This window comes from Manis javanica, chromosome 3 (assembly GCF_040802235.1).
Source record: "Manis javanica isolate MJ-LG chromosome 3, MJ_LKY, whole genome shotgun sequence".
NCBI lineage: Eukaryota > Metazoa > Chordata > Mammalia > Pholidota > Manidae > Manis > Manis javanica.
Window position 1 is genome coordinate 191914413 of NC_133158.1, and position 20860 is coordinate 191935272.

Here is a 20860-nt window from a genome sequence, read left to right on the forward strand (position 1 = left end):
CAAAGGTTTGAGCCCCAGGCACAGGCAAGAAGAGCAATTTATACTCCCCTACTTTCGTATATGTGGCATTTTGGAGCACTTGCAAGCAGGGCTGAAGAAGAACCCGGAAGGGTCCCAAGGGTGGGGGTGGCTGAGGTTCTCCTGTTGGCCCTATCGGCCACGTTGAATATTTTCCTTCTCAGTTTGCCGTTTTGTTCTTCCTTCCGACCTTCTTTCCTTTCTTTGTTTTCTCCTTTTTTAATTGAATCATTCTCATGAAAAGTCAGTGTATAAAGTGTTCTTTCTGTGAAATTGTTTTATCTTCAGGGTAAAAGGCATTTTTCAGAATACTTGCTAGTTGTGGGGTGCCAATATTTGATGGAGCCTTCTACTGTCAAATTACAACTAAGATTTAAAATGTGACTAAGAGACTCTTTATAATGAATTTGGAATGTCAGTTTGATGAGTTTTTCTGCAGTACACCACATGAATTTTTAAATTGCCCTTTAGGTCTATTAAAAAAAAAAATCAACCCAGCTTCTTTTAATCCTAGTACTAAATATCAGAGACTGACACAGACATGATTCATCATGCTTAACAAATGCATTATGATTTCAAGTGACTCTGTCACCACTAGGCATACTCTCATCCCAAAGACCTAAATGCCTACACTGACCACACCAAACCAGTGTTTCATGGAATCCAGGTGAGAGCTTATTTTAAAGTAGTGTTTTACTTAATATTTAATAAAGGGCATTTATGGTTAAAGAGAAAATATAGATTATTTGCAAAATCATGTTAGGGCAAGTGGCTTAACATTTGGAGGAAAAGAAAAACTCATATTATGATTGTACATAAAAAAATGTTAAAATACTAGAAAAAGTCTATGTGAATAGATGATAGAACTTTGACATGTGAAAGTCTTTCTAAATCAGAAAACATAAATTATTCAATAGAATCTGATTCATTTTGATATTAATCATTATGAAAAATATACTCCCATATGTGATGGCATGTGTATATATGTATGTGTATATAAATATGTATACACATTGACAGCCAGCTATCTTTGCTACCAATCCCAAAGACAGTCTGTGCAATAAAAAAAAATGAATAGATAGCTGTGGTCACATTGTATTTGTATTAAATAAAACCATAAGTAACAAGCATATGTAAGATTTTTTATATATGTGCAATATAATACATTGCATGTTACACACATATATGTAATTTTTAATCTTGTAAATTAAGTTTATAATATGCTGATGGAAATTTTTCACTAGTACATTTTAATTTTTTCACTATATTCCAGGGCAATCATAATCTAGAATTTTAAAACTAAATCATTATCAATTTCTTTAAATGGGATACATTTTAAAATAAAAGTGTTATTTAAGAAATTTCTGACCTTCAGAAAACTCACAAAAATGTCCTAGTGAATTCCCATATACCCTTTGGGGTAGGCAGAATAATGGCCACCCTAGAGATGCCCATGTATTATCTCCCAGTACCTAGGAATATGTTACTTTACATGACAAAAAGGACTCTGCAGATTTGGCTGATCTAAAGTTTTTAATATGAGGAGATTATCCATGATCATCTGAATGGGCACAATGTAAACACAAAGCTGTTCATAAGAGGGAGGCAGGTGAGTCAGCAGAAGACAAAGATCTGAAGACGAAACGCTCTTGGCTCTGAAGATGGAGGAAGGGACCATCAGAAAGGAACGCAGGAGGCCTTGAGAAACTAGAAACAGTGAGGGAACAGATTTTCCCCTATAACCTCCTAAAGGAATGTAGCCTTGCTGACACATGATGGTTACAAAATGATGATTTTTCTGACAGTCTTGTTTCTCATAGTTTTATTAGTTGTCATTCTCAACGTAAGGTTTGTTTGTCTTATAGTTAGAAGGATCCAGATCCCAATTCCAAATCTGTAGAGGGGAAAGTGTTTCCCTGACCAACAAGCAATTCTGACACCAGCAGGATGTCCCGCACTGTGGCTTAATTCTGACTCTACTACGCTGAGAATGCGCCAGATTCCACAGGATAAAGGCTCAGTTGGGCAAGACTCCGTGGCACTGCACTTCACCCCCACCACTGCAGACACCCATCAAAAACCCAGGTTATCATTTGTGCTTCCCACCCATGGGCTATAGAGGCGAGGGTCCCAGGACCTTCTCCTAAGGTTCAATTAAGTTGATAGCACACAAAACCTAGAAAAACATTTTACTTACTGTATCACTGATTTATTTGTTATAAAAGGTCATAACTCCATGTTGTAGAGATATGCAGAACACTGTATGGGGAAAGGGCACAGAGTTTCCATGCCCTTTCCAAGCCTACCACTGTCCTCCGATTTCCTTGGTTCACTGATTCAGAAGCTCTCCAAACTTTTATCCTTTGTATTTTTATGGATCCTTCACTGCATAGGATGACTGATGAAATTGGTTGCCATTGGTTCAACCTCCAACAACTATCCTCTGCCCAGAAACTGAGGGGCAGCCATGCTTAGATGACACAGGGGCATTCTAAAAGCCACCTCATTAACACACACAAGACTCCTTCATCTCTCTCACCACTTTGGAAATTCCAAATGTTTTGATGTTCTGTGGTAGAAACAGAATGATGACCAAACATACATTTCTTTAAAAAATATTTTTTAAGAAAATTAATAGCTGATACACAGTATTATATTAGTTTCAGATGTAAAACATAGTGATTCAACAATCCTATGCATGATGAAATGCTCACCAAGGAAGGTGTAATTAGCAGCAGTCACCAAACAAAGTTATTACCTTAAGAGTGACTATATTCCTTATATTGTATTTTTCACAATATTGAAATAGCATTACTGTTGACTTTTGAATTTGTAAATGTTATGTAAGCTATTACTGTCATTCATGTTTATGCTCAGATTTTCCCCAGGTCTAGCCAATGAAAGCCTGTAAAATGGGTCCTTGTGTCATTTTTAGGACTTCCCCTGTCTTTAAGTCCTTTCATATTTTCTAATATAATATGTTATAGGCTTATTTTGACCTTTCTTTATTAGAGCCTTGAAGTCAGACATTTTCCCAAAGAATTTGGACATCTTTTGTTGGGGAATAGCATTTAGCAAGAAACATGTGGATGTTAGATGTGCTATTCCCATTGGGTTGTCATCATTTCTAGGTCCTATTAGAGGTCAGAGTTAGAAAACAGAAGGCTTTTTTTTCCTTAAATTTTGATTTCATATTGCTGTCTCTACTATTACAGTATTCTTTCTTCCCTTCCCTATTCTGTATTCTGCCAGTTACAGTGAGAACTCTGGCATCCTACGCTATTAATATATGCATTAATTTTCTAATTCTACAATATACACAAAATTGTTTCAAATTATTACATCTGTACAACTACTAACAACATATCAGTTAAGGGAAATTTGATATTTCTTTGCAGTTATTTCTTTAAACTGAAGGTACAGTGTTGAAGTACTATGCTCAGTTGTTACTTTATTTTTTGTGGCTGTTAATATAAAGGTGAGTCTGAATTGTTTTGTTTTTTCTTTTATAGCTCACATGTGTTTACGTTTAAAGCTGTGCTGGAATCATTGTGTATATTAAGAAGAGTTCCTCATTGCTATATTCTTTGAAAGAGTTTGTATTAGGATGTTAAAAGAATTATCTCTTTCTAATTCTTGGTAAATAAATAGAATCTCTTTCCAAACCCTCTTGGTAAGGAAAATATTTAACATGGCCAACAAGGTCAGCAGGAAACTCCTGGCCCCCTCCCCTTCTCTCTCACTCCTCCAGGTTCCTCTTTTGTCCTGCTTGCTGCACATGCCAAATGCCACATAAACGAAAGCAAATAGTATAAATTGCTCCTCTTGCTTGTGTTTGGGGCTCAGACCTCTGAGCCCGCTGGTGTGAAATAAACCTCCACCGTCCAAGACCTCTGAGCACCACTTGGTTCTTCCATCAGCAATCCAGTCCAGGTTTTCCAGTTTCTGTAACAATCTGAGACAGTTGTTTTAATTTGAGACAGAAATTACTTTAATTAAATTATAATGGTGTTCTTTTTTTATTATTTTGATTCATTGTATTATTTATTATCTTTGTAGAGCATATCATTTTACATACATTGTCAAGTTTATCTATTTTGCTATGCTTTCCAAAAAAAAAGCTGTGTGTCTTTGAGGATTCTCTTTTGCATCTTTTGTTCTATTTTATTAATATTTGCTCTGCTTTTTACCATTGAGCAGCTTTTATCTATCCTATTGCTCACTCTCTAACTGCTGAGTTGGAGATTTCGTTCTTCAGTTTTTGGTATTCTTTTTGATTTGTTATAATGTCAGAAGTTAATTTTTAAATACTTTTAGTGTACTTTAAGTACACTAGTATAGATAGTATAATATTGTATGTATTCAAGTTAAACTGTAAGAGTTGTTAGGTGGTTTCAATAACTAATGCACACAAAAAGAGTGCTGTGCTTGTATTTGTGCCTGAAAAAGATAAAAAATATGAAATAAAAATAAAATGCTCACCACAACTTAAAAAGAGTACTAGGACATCATTTTACTCTTAGGTTTTATTATCTGTTTCACTGTCTTATTGCTGTTGAATATGTGGTATTGTCTGGTTTTAGAATATTATTTGGTACTTTCTATTATAAAAATTGCCTGGTAAAAGTTTATAAGAGAGAAACCTTTTACTACCTTTAACTCTAACAGTTGGTAGCTACCAGTAGCTACAATGACAACAACAAAAATTCATGGTTTTAGACAGTCACATTGGCTAATAACACTTCATAAAATTAATACAAACACTTACACAATACACGTCACTCTGAGAATATTGGAATCTGCTTGATATATCCATATCTGTGAGACTTGTGTTAAATCCCACTATTTCACTGGATTCATCTATTTCACCTATTTCTGCCAATTTTTTATTTACATATTTTGCAGTTAATAGCTGCATAAAGGTTAATATTTTAAGGTCTTCCTATTCCACTTGTGATTTTTGTCACTAACTACTGATCTGTTCAGATTTTCTTCCACCATCTTATTTTGTACTTTTTATTTGTCTTTTTATCCCCAGCATTTCTTTTCTTCTAATCTTTCTTACCTTCAGTTGGATTGATTGATTTTGTGCTTTGTCTATTTCAATTTTTCTTTAATTATTCTGCAAATTATACTGGTTATTTCTGGTCTTTCATAACATATTTTATAGATATTTCACTAGGTATTTCTATGCATATTTAACTTAGAAAAATCTGAATTAGTCATTTGCTTTATACTGTTCCCCTCAAACAAGATACAGACACAAATAAATCTTATTCTGCAATTTGTTGCTTATCTGGGTCTCACATCAGGGCTCTTTTTTTGTCATGTGTTTCTCATTCTTGATTATAAACACACACTCCATATACATTTTGTATGGGAATTTTTAAGGCTAATTTTAACATGAGTTCCTCATGTGAGAAGGTATAGCAAATTCCCCCAAACAAATACAAGCTTTGACTTTTCACTTCTCTACATTTTAATTTACCCATCCTTTCTAGACTCTTATTTTTCTTATTTTCAAGAAAACCAAACTATTTTAAAAATACTTTAAGCATATTATTCATCATTTTAAAGTGTACAGTACATCTAACTTGCCATAATGGTAGAAAAAAAATCAATCTATAATTCTTTGCTAAAGTACTCATTAAAGATTTCAGAATACTATGAGATAGACATGTCAAAGGGATTTTTAAGCAAATTCTTTTATTATCCAATAGATAATATTATATGATAGTAAATATTACCTTGAAGAACTCTACCACCTTAGAAGAAACAGACAAGGGGAGAGATTATTACCTGGCCAAGCTCTGACAAATAACTCCAAGAGGAACACTCCTTACATGAATCAGACAATTCATAAGTTGTGAAAATACAACTGATACTTTTTTCACATTCAAGGCACTGAGAGCCAATTTATTTATTTTTTCTTTTCTTTAAGGAAATATTAAAAAATATTAAGCATGCATAATTTATGTGTATGTGAATAGAGAGAATCGAGAAGGAGATACAGAAAGGTTTCCTTTTCTTATTAAATATGTAGAAATGATCTCCTTGAGTAGGATGGTCAGAGCCTACACGAACCATGCAAGATATGAATTCTGTATCTTTCCAGAGGAGGGAACAATTATAAAAATGGAAAAATAACCAGGAGACTTTCAGTCTACAAGAAAATAATCTGAGTGTCTCCAGGAACAATCATCCTCAGGATATTTCTATGACCAACAGGAAAAAATGGTTTCACTTCCACCAGGACTATGGGCCACAACAGAAGTGTCGCTGTACCTGCTCAAGGCATTTTTTTCTCACCAACCAGAGCATCTCTCTACAGAAGGTGAGGATGACATCACGGAGAAGTAAAGCTGGGGAACTAAAAAGAAAACACCAGGTGATCTCACTCAGTTGTGCCTATATCTAGAACTGCATATGAATATTCAGTTTCATCAGCCAATACATTCCCTTCTCTTTTATTCTTAAGTTTTTCCTATTTTGTTTATGTTATTTTAAAACAAAATCCATCATGCTAATACAATCATCCTCTCTTAACCATCCAGCCATGAGATGTGTATATATCTGTATCTCCAATATTACCAGTACATGCAAACATAAGTAAAATGACCAATTCCAATCTGTGTGTGTATATATAATATATGCATATATAAACATAATATATAATGTGTATATGTGTGTGTATAAATATATACATATATATATATAATTTACTTCTTAGTGAGAATTTTACCTTTTGAATAAAATTTAAAAATCATACTTTATATATTTCTCTGGATGTCTCTTTTCACTTATCATGCTAACTCTGAAGATCAATTCATATTTAATTATTTATGTAAGTAGAACAAATACCATAATGTCTTCAAACATTTATTTCTTTATAGCATTTAAGTGCCCCAGGTCTTTTATATATTACAAGTAGTGCTACAAAAAACCTTAACACCAAATAGCCTGATTTTAGTAAGTATATAACCAGAGAAGAAGTAGGCAATTAAGTAGAAGTAGACATTAGGCTGTTTTAACTAGCTTCATAGGTTTAGGTTATTTACTAAGATTTTTTGAACTTACTATGTTCATTTAACATGAAAATTTTTAACTATCAACAATAGCAAGTCAGTTTCAATTTCCATACGCATTTGGCTGCCTGGAATACAGTATTGAGAGAGGTTCTAATGTCATATTTTGTCACAGTGGGAAACATACCATAGAAAAAAGAAAGTAGTTGTCATTTACTTTGTCGTCTGTTCCACGTTACCAGTTCCCTCCCTTGTTGGGCTAGTTTTGTTTTTTAAATTCATGTGTAATAGACATCTGGGTTGTTGTGCCTGGGTAGTTGTGTGAATGTCCTTGGCTAGGACTTTCCTGAGAATCTGGACTCCCTGGAAGGTTCGTTCCATGTTGCCGCCCACCTGTGTGCCTCTAGGTAGCAGAGGAGAGCAACCTGTCCCAGGAACAGTGATCATCAAAATGATACATTTATTTACAAGGCTCTGGTACCTGCCTGTTTGCAATGTTTTCTCCAATCAGTTCTTTTGGTTTCTTTAAAGAAAAGTCAGAGAGCCTCCCAGCGCAGGGTGATGGCGAAGTTGGATGTTGGGCAGCACTGCCAGGTGGAGCACTGCCGGCAGCGAGATTTTCTTCCATTTGTGTGTGATGCTTGTTCAGGAATTTTTTGCCTTGAACACAGAAGCCGAGAGTCACATAGCTGTCCTGAGACACCGACATCAGACAGACAATGAATGTAAAAAAATGGAAATCCCTAAGCCTCATATGGCTGCCACTCAGAAACTTGTTAGAGACATTATTGCTTCCAAGACAGGAATGACAGCAAGTAAACGACAGAAAGGTGCAAAAAATAGTGAAACAGCTGCAAAGATAGCATTGATGAAGTTAAAGTTGCGTGCTGATGGAGATAAGTCATTGCCCCAGGCAGAGTTTACTTTCAGGTTTTCTTACCTAAAGAGAACAAAGAGAAGGGCAAACCAATGTTCTTTTGCCACCGATGGAGTATTGGAAAAGTCATAGATTTTGCAGCTTCTTTAGCCAGTCTTAAAAATGATAATAACAAGTACACAGCTAAGAAAATAAGGTTGTGTCACGTTTCTTCAGGAGAAGTCTTACCTTTGGATCATACTTTGGAAACCTGGACTCCTAAGAAGGATTGTCCTTTATATAATGGTGGAAATATTATCTTAGAATAACTTAATAATGAAGAACAGTTTTTAAAAAGTGTTGATTCTTACATGGAATAGTCATTCGAGGATGCAAGCCAGGAATGACAAGGAAAATTCTATGTTAAGTCCATTTCTTTTACTACAAATACTATATAACTTTTTTTTAAGTTTAAAAAAAATTGATTTCCATTATGTCATAATTTCCATTATCAGTTTTCTATGAAATTGAATTTGAACTTTTGTGTTTCAAAGTTTAATTCTGAACTGATAATTCAATTATTAGCAAATTCTTGTACTGAATTAGCTTTAAATAGGTTATGCTTTAGTATTAACAAAGATGTATTTTTTACTTGGTTTATATCAGCTGTTAATTGGCTGGGACTCTGTTATGTGTCATCCTTAGGTACTAAGGTAAAAGAATGACTGCCTTTTAGGAATTCTACCATTTTTATGAAAGAGGAAGAAAGAAATGCACATATCAGTTTTGCTTTATGCAAGTAACATGGCCAATCCTAGCATCTTGGGGCCAGAAAGTATAGCCTTACTATCTGCCTATGTCATGATCTCTGAATTGTGTGTGTACATGAATCACAGAAACTTAGACATCATCTCAATCACTCATCTAAGTTTTTGGATGAGGAATCTTAGGCCTAGGGAGGGAAAATGAGTTTCTTGATCTCACCTAACTGCTTTGGGACATATTTCTGATGAAGATCCTCCTCCAGTGGGATTCACCTTTTTTGTCTGTATGAATGTATTACAAATGAGAAGACACATATACTAAATGTTTATACCAAAACAGAATACATGCCAGAGTGATTACATTTTAGCAACACATTAAAATTAGTGCTACTGACCGATGTATTCCATGTATACTTAACAAAGTACTCCTATATCGAATGAATAGAAATTATTTCTATTTGTTTCTTTGTTCCTTTTCTGTTTTAATTGTGAACACACACAGTGGCTTTAGATTTAATTAAAGGAATAAACTCAGAAAAAAAAAGAAAAGTCAGAGAATTGGTTGATTTGTCTGTCTCTGGGGGGTAAAATGCTGGACTTTCTGAGCTTGTTATTCATGCATTAGGAGGTAGGGGAGACCCCCGTCCAAGAATGTTGAGTAGTAGCTGCTCATATTTACATGTGTTCTTACTTTTAGAAAAATGAATTGAGAACACAAGTTTTCATGAAATCTCTCTAATGCCATCTTTTACCATGAAATCTAGTAAGAGTTTATACACTTTCTCACTGTGCAGAAGTCAGTGTAGAAAATCTTCAAATTCCGAGAGAATGTGATGTGAATTGTAGTCCAACCACAAACTTTGGTCTTTGGGGAAGATGCCTAACATCTCTGCAGTAATGCTTACTTCACAGGGACGTGAAGGAACAAAACACTCTAAAGTATGTGTGATGCACATCAATGTCTAGAATAAAATAATGAGTACTCTATTAATATTGATAGTTTTATTACAAGCATTAATTTAGATAGTATAGAAATAAATATATAGACTGACTACTGAGTGCTAAGCACTCACTGTACTAGGCACTATCTGTAATAATAGAAAGAGATAGCCGTATTTTCTGCCCTCAGGAAACTCTCAGATAATTAACAAGTGAACAATTGCAGTGAAGTGTATTACTAAATTAGAAGTAGAAGTTTGTTCTAAAAGATTATGGTTTTACGTGGTAAAAAGTTGTTTTTAGCAAACTTTCCAAAAAATTCTTCCAATGCTCTTTAACCATTAGAAAGACCTCAGTCTGTCTACTTGTGAGCTGTAATACCCCATGGGACTTATCAATTCAGCAGAGTCAGGCTGAATCATTTATTAAATTAGAGGCCTACAAAGAGAACACCCAGTGTGAGTCAGAGAGAGCCAGTTGCCAACTCAATTGCCGGCTGATTCTTTGCAGCTTTCCTGAACCCGTGTCCCAGTGTGGGAGGGCCCAGACAAAGGAGACAGAGGCAAGGGATGTTCAAACACTACAGTTCAATTCTTTTCATTTAAGGGCCCCTATGGCTTTTTTTCTGGCCTTAGGGCCAATCTGCAATGATGTCTCCTTCTGCCACAAAGAATGTGATGATAAAGAAAAGGAATTCATGCAAAAGGAAACTGAAGCTGCTTCTCCTGGTTCACCCACACCACACCATCTAACCTGGGACAAGAACAGGAGTCTGTCTCTTTTCGTCCTGTTTTCCCAGAGCTTCCTTTTGATGTATATCCTGAATCTGACAACTTCTCACCCTGCAGTGTTTCACTGTGTTCTATTACCTTAGGAGTAAGGATCTCCTGCTGACAGACTTCTCTGAATTAGAAAAACACCTGCATATTCAGCCAGTTTGAAGAGCAATTGGAGAAAATTCCCTGTAGTCAAATGAATTGGAATTAAGGTGGTTCAGAAATGATATATTTTAGGGCAACATCAAACTTCCTGGATTGAAAACAGGGGGCCTCATATCCTTTGACTGAATATTAAAACTAAATCAAGATAGTTCCTGGTAAAAAAAAAATTGCAGCATGAAACTATAGAAGAAACAAGCTGTCAAGATTTTAGTTAAAAATAAATTAATAAAAAAATAGCAAATATACCTGGGATTTGCTTTCTGCAGATAATAAAGACATTCAAAATGTAGGTTTCATTCTTAAACTTTATTGTCCTTTCAGGCCTGGTATCCTCAGGCCATTCCTCTCTCTGCACATAAAAAGAGCAGCTGAAAATGCTTGTTTACAATGTCCACCTAAAACACCCTTTTAGATTCACTTGTTAGAGCCAGTGTTAATTACAAAGTCTTTGAATTTAAAGAGATTTGGATCATTGTGGTATTTTAAACTTACATATCAATAATTTTAATTAGATGGCTTTTCATTTCTGTAAAAAAAATTTCATTCTTCAATTATCAGATGCTTTGAACAATTTCTTTTGAAAACAGAATATAATAGTATTACTTATAAGTAGTAATCAAATTTACCTAGTGAGCTTGCTGGCTCTTGTCCCCAGTGCCCTTTGCCTCCTTCCCTACCTTTCAGCTCTGTTTCCTTTGAGGTTATCTGGTGTCACAAATGTGGTTTGCCGCTCAGAACCACCCTTCAGAGGTGCTGCATGTGTGTCCTCTAGGCCTTGCTTGCCTTCCATGCTGCCTTTCCGGGGTCCACTGAACTGCAGTGAGAGCACTACCTTTTCAGCAGATTCTGTCCTTCATTTAATTAGCAAAAACAAAAAGCACACATTGAAAAGATTTGGGCATTTTCTTTATCCAGGTCCACCAGGCCATATTATATCATAGCAATACTTTTTCATGTAATATGTAGTAGTTCAGTCTTACTAAGTGTTGGGTCCATGCAATTGACCTCCAAATAACCGGGAGATGCATGGATGCCAAAGCAAGAGTGTTTATTGGGTAGCCAGCATGCTGGGGTCTCACACTCGCAGGTGGAGACCCCAAAGTACAAGTTCATTCTTCTTTTATACACAGGAATGGGGTCGTGTGCAGAGCAGGCCATGCGCAGAGCAGGCCGTGCACAGACCAGGCCATGCACAGACTGGGCCGTGTGCAGAATGGACCTAGATATGACCTGACCTTCACTGCAACCAACTTGTTCACCAACCATTTGGACCGGTTTCTTCTAGGTGGAGTGACACTCCTGACCACTGAGTGGGCAAGCCATCCACCTTCCACTGGCCGGGAGCATCTGGCCAGCCCTGGCAACTGTGTTGGTTAAATTTTTGTAACTCTTGTAACTTCTTGATGTGATCTGTCTTTTACAAAATGAAGTCACTTATAAAATGGAGTAGCTTATGTCAAGACTCTTTAGTCAGGACTCTTCACTAAGGAGCACTTAATTTCCCATGGAGAAAATTTCATTGGCCAAAATTCCAGGGCTTCTGGCTTAGTGATGAGTTCGAGAAGTGGTCCGCATTTCTCAGAAGATTCTAAAGATTTTCTGTCAGCAACCAGGTCTTTGGAAAGTGTTGGAATATCAGCAGATTGAGTTATCGAAACTGTGGAAGACTATTCATGGAGTATGTGATGATTCCTTCCCTCTGCCACCTTCCATCTTCAAAATGCTGGCTTGATCTGATATTTTGGAGATAATGGGGAGTAAAGTTTCATATTTAGATATGATACTGGGTGGATCTGAGCAGTCTGCAATGTCTTAGAAGTGAAGACAAAGAGAAAACAAGAAGAAATGAGTCATGGAAAATATGGGAGGGGCTTGACCTGCCCAGAGCTGACCAACTGGAGATCTGAATAGCCTTACTCCAGTCACCAAGGGGTAGGGTGCCTTTCCAAGTATTACACAGACTATTTACTACATGATAGAAATATGCAATAGGTCAGATAATACTACTGATCAAAAATCAAAAAGTGCAGAGAAGTATTAAGATAATATGGTGTCCCTACAAGGCAGAGACCCAGAGTAACAAAGGGGTTCCATGAATACTTGGCAATGTAAATTGAATTAATCTACATTGAATTAGTAAACTGAATCAGTGCAATATAAATTGAAATAATAGGGATATTCCTTCCTTCAGATTGAGTTAAGAAGAAACAATGAATCCTTCTAAGTCAAGAAGGAAGATATAACCTTTCTGTCCTTATTCCTAGCTGTTGAATAACCATCTCATTATATAATGTCCTTCTAAAAGATCAGTATAAATGGACACGATAGAGAATATAAACAGTGACTCAACATGTGCTTGAGTTATGGGTCAGAGAAGCTACAGTCTAGGTCTCTGTGCATCTTCTATGAAAGTCTGTAACTCCGGGGAAAATCCCGGGACAAAATATCTTTGAAAACAAAATCAGTCAAAAGGAGAAATAAAGTCAGAGAAACCTGTTTATTTCTTACAAGCAATTGTCCACTTCTGTTTTTCCATGTCTCCCATGACCCAGCTGCAGAAGAGACCTAACCTGACCTCTTCAGTTCAGATATGCCACACTCACCCTTGTGATTACCTATTGACATGAAGATGGCTACGTCTCTTCACCCCTTGGAAACACCTATTGATATGGGAGATGCACTAAGGCCAAGTGAGAGATTCTGGAAATATTGCACTTTTTACCTACAGAGTTATTTTTCAAATTATGCAGATATAGTGCTAAATTAAACAAAACCACTTTGTTCTTAGGCTTTAATGAAAATATATGTGCATATATGTATTTTATATGTACATAACAGAAATTATATTTAATATATAATTTATCTTACATATATATACCTGTATATATGTAAAGACAGTTCAGTCAGAGGACTTAGCACAACCTATGCTCCATTACAATAGGTCTTTTGGGCAAAGGCAATTAAAATCCATTTTCCTAATAGTGTGTTTCTCTGAGCAAAAAGTTCTTCATTGAAACATTTGAGTTCTCCCATTTAATTAAAAGTTGAAAACTGATATTCCCATTAGGAGATCTTAGATAACGTACTTGGTTATTTTGCTTGACATGAAGTTGTTGACAACCATGCATATCTACTGTTCCTGACCTTCTGTACTTCCATTCAGCTTTATGAAGGATTCTAAAGTTACTGGAAGTAAATACAGATGTTCCCACTTCCTTGCATCTGCTCCAGCTATCAGCTTGTTTCCTTGCACTACCCTTTAATCACTCTTTAAGGTAAAAAAACTTGAGACACATTTCCATTCAATATTATGAGTGAAATAAGGAGATGTCTGAGAAAAATAACAACAATGTTCTGGGGGTGGTGGAGAGTAGACTCTTGTTTTTAATCACTAATTAAAGTGGTCTATAAACATGAACCACTGTATGACTTGGTGGAATTTTGTTTTATAGCTTAAGTATTTATACTTTTATTGGCTACAACAAACACCTGGAATAAAAAGGCTTTGCTTTCATGTCATAAAAAACAATAGCTTTCTTGTCATTATTGAATGTAAATGGCAGTCTGATAGATTGGATATAGCAAAATGACCTACCTTTAATTTAATGTTAACCAAATGAATGTATATCCCAAATGTCTCATTGTATCCTTGAAAACTGAATCCAAAGCTCATCATAATAAACAGCATCACTGAAAATCAGAAAGTCAGAAAGATTTCTACTTAGTAAGCTTTCTCATTTCCATTATGAAGAGACTAATTTGACCAAAGACCCAAGTGTCTATGACTCTTGATGTATAAAATTCTTCTTATTGTCATCAGGGAATTCCAAATTAATGAAACAAGTTTAGAAAGTGGTCATTGTGCAGTTGCAGTTTTGCATTAATGTTTCTAATGTTCTAGGCAACAAAGAATTATTTTAAATCAGTAACTATTTTATTACCTTTTACATGAGACAGGGAAGGAACTTAAAAAGTACTTTTAGAAGACTATAGCTTGCATTCAATCAAGAGGGAAAGTTTCAGCCCTCTAAAGTATTAATGTAGCTATTGTTTTTAGATTTCTGTATATGCCACTTACAGTCACTGTTTAAAGATCACCTAGCATGACTAAATCAAAGAAGTTACATACTAAAAAATGTTTTCTCTGTTTGAAGTTGTGGATGATGTAGTGTAACTCCAGAGGGGGACAGAATATTTCCCAGCCCGGGACAAAATACCTTTGAAACTGAAATCAGTCAAAGTGAGAAATAAAGTGGAAGAAACCTGTTTATTGCTCACAAGCAGTTGTCCAGTTCTGCTCACCCATGTCTCTTGCAACCTGCCTTCAAAAAGGGATGCCACCCAAACTCTCCAGTCCAGATATGGCCACGCTTACCCTTGTAATTACCTATTGACATGGAGATGGACTAAGGCCAGATGAGAGATTTGAGAAATACTGCAAATTCACCCACATGCAGCTTTATCAACAGTCGTTGCTACAGTAATTTGAAATAAATTCAAAATTAATAGTGGTGAGCCAGAAATATCATCCATATATAAAGGATCTCATTTGAAAATATACATATATCTGTATATCCTTACAGATAGGGACAAGAAAGAACAAAAGCCTCCACAGATATAAGAAAAGGAGCCTGGGGATTGGGGGAAGGGAAGAAAAACACATATCAGGGGTTTTTTTATATAACAAGGAAAATGTTTTTGCTCCTATTCTCTGAGAATCATGCCCCCAGGTGTGTCTTAGTTTAAAAAAAGCCTGAAAGCTGCCATGGTTGATAGATAGTATTCCAAGAACCTTCAGGGGAGCCAGATGAAATCTTAAGAGTTTAAAAAAAGAAATCAGATACAAAAAACATACCAAAGTAGATGTTGGTCATAAAGAATGACTTTGACCTCCCTCTTCCTTCCTTCTTTCTTTCCTCCTTTCCCCTCTCTCCATCCCTTCCCACTCTTTTTCTTCTTTCTTTTTTCTTTCTTTCTTTATCTATCTGACTATCTGTTTACCTATCTCTTTATAGATGAGCAAGAGACTTGGCACACTAGGGGACATGTGGCATGCTGACTCTATTCGCTAGGTGCAAATAATGCCCTCAAGCAGTGTTGAAGAACAATCTGCTCCCTCTCCACCCATCCATTTCCACACACATATTTAAACGGGGTACAACTGTATTCCATCAGGACCCTTGAAAATGTCTTTCCAAATTATACACATCCAATGTGTGAGTTTCAATTTTAATGTATTTTGCCATTTATGTCATTTTCCCAATCAATAAATCTGTACTATTTATGCAATTTCTCGTTCTATTTGCATAGATTTGAGGTTTAAAAATATCATATAAAAAACCTTTTATAAATGTGTTCCTACGCATAAGCTCTATAATTCAAAGTAAATTCTGATATGGGTAACCAATGACATAGCAATTATAATGGGCTACTGATAGAGTAAACTAAGGATTTCTCTGCTTCTGAAGCAATATCCTTATTAATGTTTGGTTCTTATTCTCCTTAGAGGGATGGAAATTTCTGACCTGCTACTGAAATCGAATCTGTTTCATCACTATCAACTATGAGTCATTCTTTTCTTAAATGATTAGACAGAAACCTGTAATTACAGCACTTCAGTGGCAAGAGGGCACATAGTCCTCGCCTGTTTCAAGTTCTTCAAAAACAAATTGAAACAATAGGAGAGACAAATAAATTAAAATGCTAAATGATCAGCTTGGAAAAAATTGGAATTTGATGATAATAACAGAGTAAAATAACCAGAGGTACAATAGGAAAGAGGACTTGGAATAGACTGGAAATTTCATCAGACCTTGTAGTTATACTGATCCAAGCGAATAGGAGTCTACAGGGATCCACAAATGGGCCACCAAGGGTAAAAGAGTTTATAGGAGAAGCAGGAAAACAATAAATAGAATTGCTTGAAGTCAGTTGCTTTCTCCTTTTGGATTTTTCTCTGCTTGTTCTTTTGTGTGTTTTTCCTCACCTTCTTCACTTCAGGGCAGCTTGTAAGTTAGCTAGATTCCAGGGTGGCCTCTCAGGAAGGTGGTTCCTTGGGGTGGATCTGGGACAAAGGAGCAATGAGGCTCAGGTCAGCTTCACACCTGGCCTTCAGCTAACATGTCCTTGATGTTCACAAATGGCTTAGTTCACTAGCCTACAGTCTGATAGCCAGATTAGAATTTAGGGGCAATACCCATAGTAATGATTAAAAAGTGTTTTTTTCCATGACTCTCCCCCATTCACATACCCTTAGGAATGCATTCAGAAGGGAAATCTAACAGTATTTGATAGATTAGTGTGTGATTATTGTTTCTCACCTTTTTCATGATTAACAGTTACTAAGTTCAACATTCACTCTCAACTAAATAACAGTAATGTGCTCTTAAGATTGTCTTGCAATAATGGTTTTATTTATACTGTCTGTTAGTGTTAATTCCCAATGGATCAAACAATTTGACATAGAAGATAACCATTATATTAGAATGATATTATCATGGATCAGAAACTTTTTGTTCCAATTTTATACAAAGCATTAGTGCCACATGCACACTCAAAAGTCAATAGAAACCTCATGAATGATATGCTGTGAGCATTTTGCACAATGGGAATCTCATTCAAGTGCTAATTCCACATACTTTTCTTTAGAGGTTTTCATATTTAATTTTAGTGATTTCGTAAGTTGTAATAGAACTTTCAATAGGTACTATAATTTGTCCTTTTCAAAGATGTAAGGTAAATAATAAATCGAATTGACCTTAAGTCACAAAAATGTATTACATTTTAAATAATGTAGTCAGATTTCAGAATTAGAATAAATTTGAGCAACTATCTGAAATACATTCCTGCATATTTAAGAAAAAATACTGAGCAGAACACACTGAAAAGTATACTTCAATCTAGAGAGTTTAAAAACACAGGAGTCTTTTAATAAAACTTTAGAAAATGAAGTTTGTCTAAGTCAAGTATAAATTTTATATAAAGAATTACATGAAGTCTCTGACCTCAAGTAAGAAAAAGTTTTGTCAAGAAATCAGAAGGTGTGGACAATTTAACCACCCAAGAAACTTCAGTGTTTCCTTCTTTGTATTCCTAAATACCTTAGTGTTGAAATAGCCTCTTGCCTGTTGATGATGAACAATACAGAGATGAAGACAAAGTTTGTTTTAATCCAAAAAGAGCAAAATCTAACTACCTACACTCATTTGTAATACTGGATTGTGGAAATATAACACATGGAAACAGAATAGCAACCAATGTTCAGAATGGCCAAGAGACTGAAGATTGACACATAATTAACTCCAGCTACTACTCTTGTGAAGTGAGCACTTGCTATAGAAATTAATTTGAGGTCATCAATTAAAAAGCTAGCATTTAGGAAAAAATGAAGCTAGTGTTTATGAAACTATGGAATAAAGCTAATAACAGGAATGATTATTACTAATTTTTAGTAATTTAGTAATAACTAATATTTAAATAATTACTTCATTTTTCTTCATTCTTCATTTTTCAAAATAGAGCTATGCTATTATATTGAAAATGTCTTTAATTTATTAAAATTCAACTCACAAAAGGCTTTTCCTTTGTAATTTCCAGCATCAAGATGTTAACTATATGGTTACAGCTGTAAAAGTGGAAATGACTATAACATGCAACCACCATGCAACATAGCAATTGCACTCTTGTGCATTTATCCCAGAGAAATGAAGACACATTTAAATGAAACCCTGCACACAAATGTTCATAGAAAATTTATTCATAATATCCCAAAACTGGAAACAACCTAAGTGTCCTTCAGTGGGTGAATTGATTTAAAAAAAAATTAAAGAAAAAAATTGAGATACATCCATACCATGAAATACTACTCAGCAATAATAAAGAAAAAAATATTGATACACACACCAACCTCAATGTGTCTTCAGAGAAATGTGCTGAATGAACAAAGCCTATCTTAAAAGTTAGGTATTACATGATTACATTTATATAATATCCTATGACAAATGACAAAATTACAGAAATGGAGAATAGATTGGTAGTTCCCAGGGGTTGAGGGTCAGAGCAAGGTGAACAGGAGCGAAGTGGGTTTGGCTATGACAGGACAAACAGAAGAATCTTTGTGGTGATGAATATGTTCTGTATCTTCTCTGTATCAATTTGCATTTTCTGCCACTGATAATACACTATTATTTGACAAAGTATTACGATTGGGGAAAACTGGGTAAAGGGTGCATTGGCTCTCTGTGTTATTTCTTACAATTGATTGTGAATCTACAACTATCTCAAAATAAAAAGTTAATTTTAAAAAGTATTGATTAAAAAATGAAAAACTTAAACTTAGAGAAAATAATATCCTAAACCAATTCCCAAGGTATTAAATATATATCAGAAACAATTTTAAATTAAGAGCATAGTATCATCATTAAATCATTCATTCAAACTTCACATGAACAAGTGTACAGAATTATTACACTACCTAATGAATGTTAGTGCTAGTTGAATTCTGATCCAGTTCTCTTCTACTAGAACAAAAGAGAAAATTGCTCTAATTATTAAGTACTACTAAATAAATATTCTTTCAATGGAAGCAAATTCAAAACAAATAGTAATTTTCTAAATATCTGTCTAGAGCATGGAAACTTCCCTAAAATTGTTATCAATGAATGGCATGTTTAATGTTGCTACATTCAATGTGCCACTAAATCAATAATTATGTTCAGTGGGTGACACTGCAATCTTGAACCTCAACTGGGAAGTCACTTTAACCAATAAAAATGTAAAACACATTCCTCTTTTTCCTAGCATAAGGTAGAGGACACCTATAAGGCACCATGTAAGATGATAGTAAGAATGGAACCTTGCACAGAGGAGACAGATCTACAGTCCTTAGACCCCAGTGAGGCACTACAAGTCTCAGGTCCTCACAGATGGGGAAAAAAGGACTCTGAAGTGAGGGGTACACAATACAGAAATGATTGGAGGAAGCAATCAGACTAGATGGACAAGCAGACTCTGAGCCTTATGAACTTTGATCTAAGAAAGATATTTCCCAGCCCTGAATCCAAAACCCATGTTTGTCACATCACATTTGAAATATTCAGGAAGGAAAAAAAAAGCAAAGGGAAATCAGTAGGTAAATAACTCAGGTGCATTGCTGTAACTCCAGGGGTAAAATACATTCCCAGCTCAGGGCAAATTACCTTTGAATCCGAAATCAGTAAAAGGGAGAAATAAAGTGGGAGAAACCTGTTCTTACAAGCAGTCATCCACTTCTGCTCACCCACATCTCTTGCAACCTGGCTGCACAAAGGGGCCCCACCCAGCCTCTCTGGTCCACATATGCCTTCACTCCCCCTTGTCTCTCACACATATGCAGATGAATTACATCTCTCCACCCCTTGGAGACACCTATTGAGGTGGAGATGCACTAAGGCCAGGTGAGAGATTCTGGAAATACTGGAGTTTTACTCACAGCTGCTGTGTAGAATGCCCCTCTCTACTTCCCTGTGTCGCTTGTTGCCATGGTTTCTTTAAGCACACCCACCAATGGCAGTTTAGCTATTGACTTAATCACTGAACTAAAAATAGGTAACATTTTCAAAGAACTTAGAGCTAGGTAGGTGATATATCTATCATTTCACTTATATTTCTTTATTGCTTTCAATATTGATATGCAAAAAATGAGTGACAACAGATGTATATTTAGGTGCTAACTATCTAAATATAAAAAAAATGAATCAAATGTAGATATTTACCTTAAAGTTGCTGCAATCTTCTTTTCATTTCTGTTGTTTCTTTCTGTAGGTTTAAATGAAAATATTTCTTTCTAAACATTCCATTAGACATAATTGTTTTGAGAAAAACTAATATGTTTTTTTTAGTAAATTTTTTAGCATCTCTGAAAGATAAGCAGCAGGATGCTTAGTGGAAAAAAATAGGATGGAAGTTCATATGCCATGGTAGAAACATCAAATTTTATTAACCCTGGCATGCAATGCAATACTGAGTAAATAGAAATGTCTTTGTCTTTAGATTTCATTTATGTAAAACATATGATACAGTTCCTTACCTTTCTTCTTAGGGAAAAAAAAAGTGGTATCAAGGCATTTATTCTTTTAATTATATTCTTCCTTCAGTAGAGGACTTTAATCCAATGGTTTAGAACCTCCAAATCAATTAACATATAAGAAATATTATAAAGTAGCAAATACATGAGTAAAGAAAATACATTTTGTGCATCTACATTCTTGGAAAGCTTGTTTCTTTGCCAAAAAAGAAACTTATAGTTTAATATTATATAACATCAAATCTAGAAGAAAA

At 35.2% G+C, this 20860-nt stretch overlaps 1 long non-coding RNA gene and 1 pseudogene across 2 annotated transcripts; one reads left to right on the forward strand and one right to left on the reverse strand.

Moving 5' to 3' along the window:
• Positions 1-6855: 6855 nt before the first annotated feature.
• LOC108385700 (AN1-type zinc finger protein 1 pseudogene) lies at positions 6856-8998 on the forward strand (annotated as a pseudogene).
• A 705-nt stretch (positions 8999-9703) lies between these two features.
• Positions 9704-20340, reverse strand: LOC108385702 (uncharacterized). 2 transcript variants are annotated; one of them, XR_012128806.1, is made up of 3 exons: positions 20296-20340; positions 14139-14233; positions 9704-12276 (listed from the first exon to the last, which is right to left on the reverse strand). It is a non-coding gene; the product is annotated as an uncharacterized lncRNA (long non-coding RNA). The 2 variants fall into 2 exon arrangements; XR_001850382.3 differs by lacking the exon at positions 20296-20340 and adding an exon at positions 16530-16602.
• Positions 20341-20860: the final 520 nt, after the last annotated feature.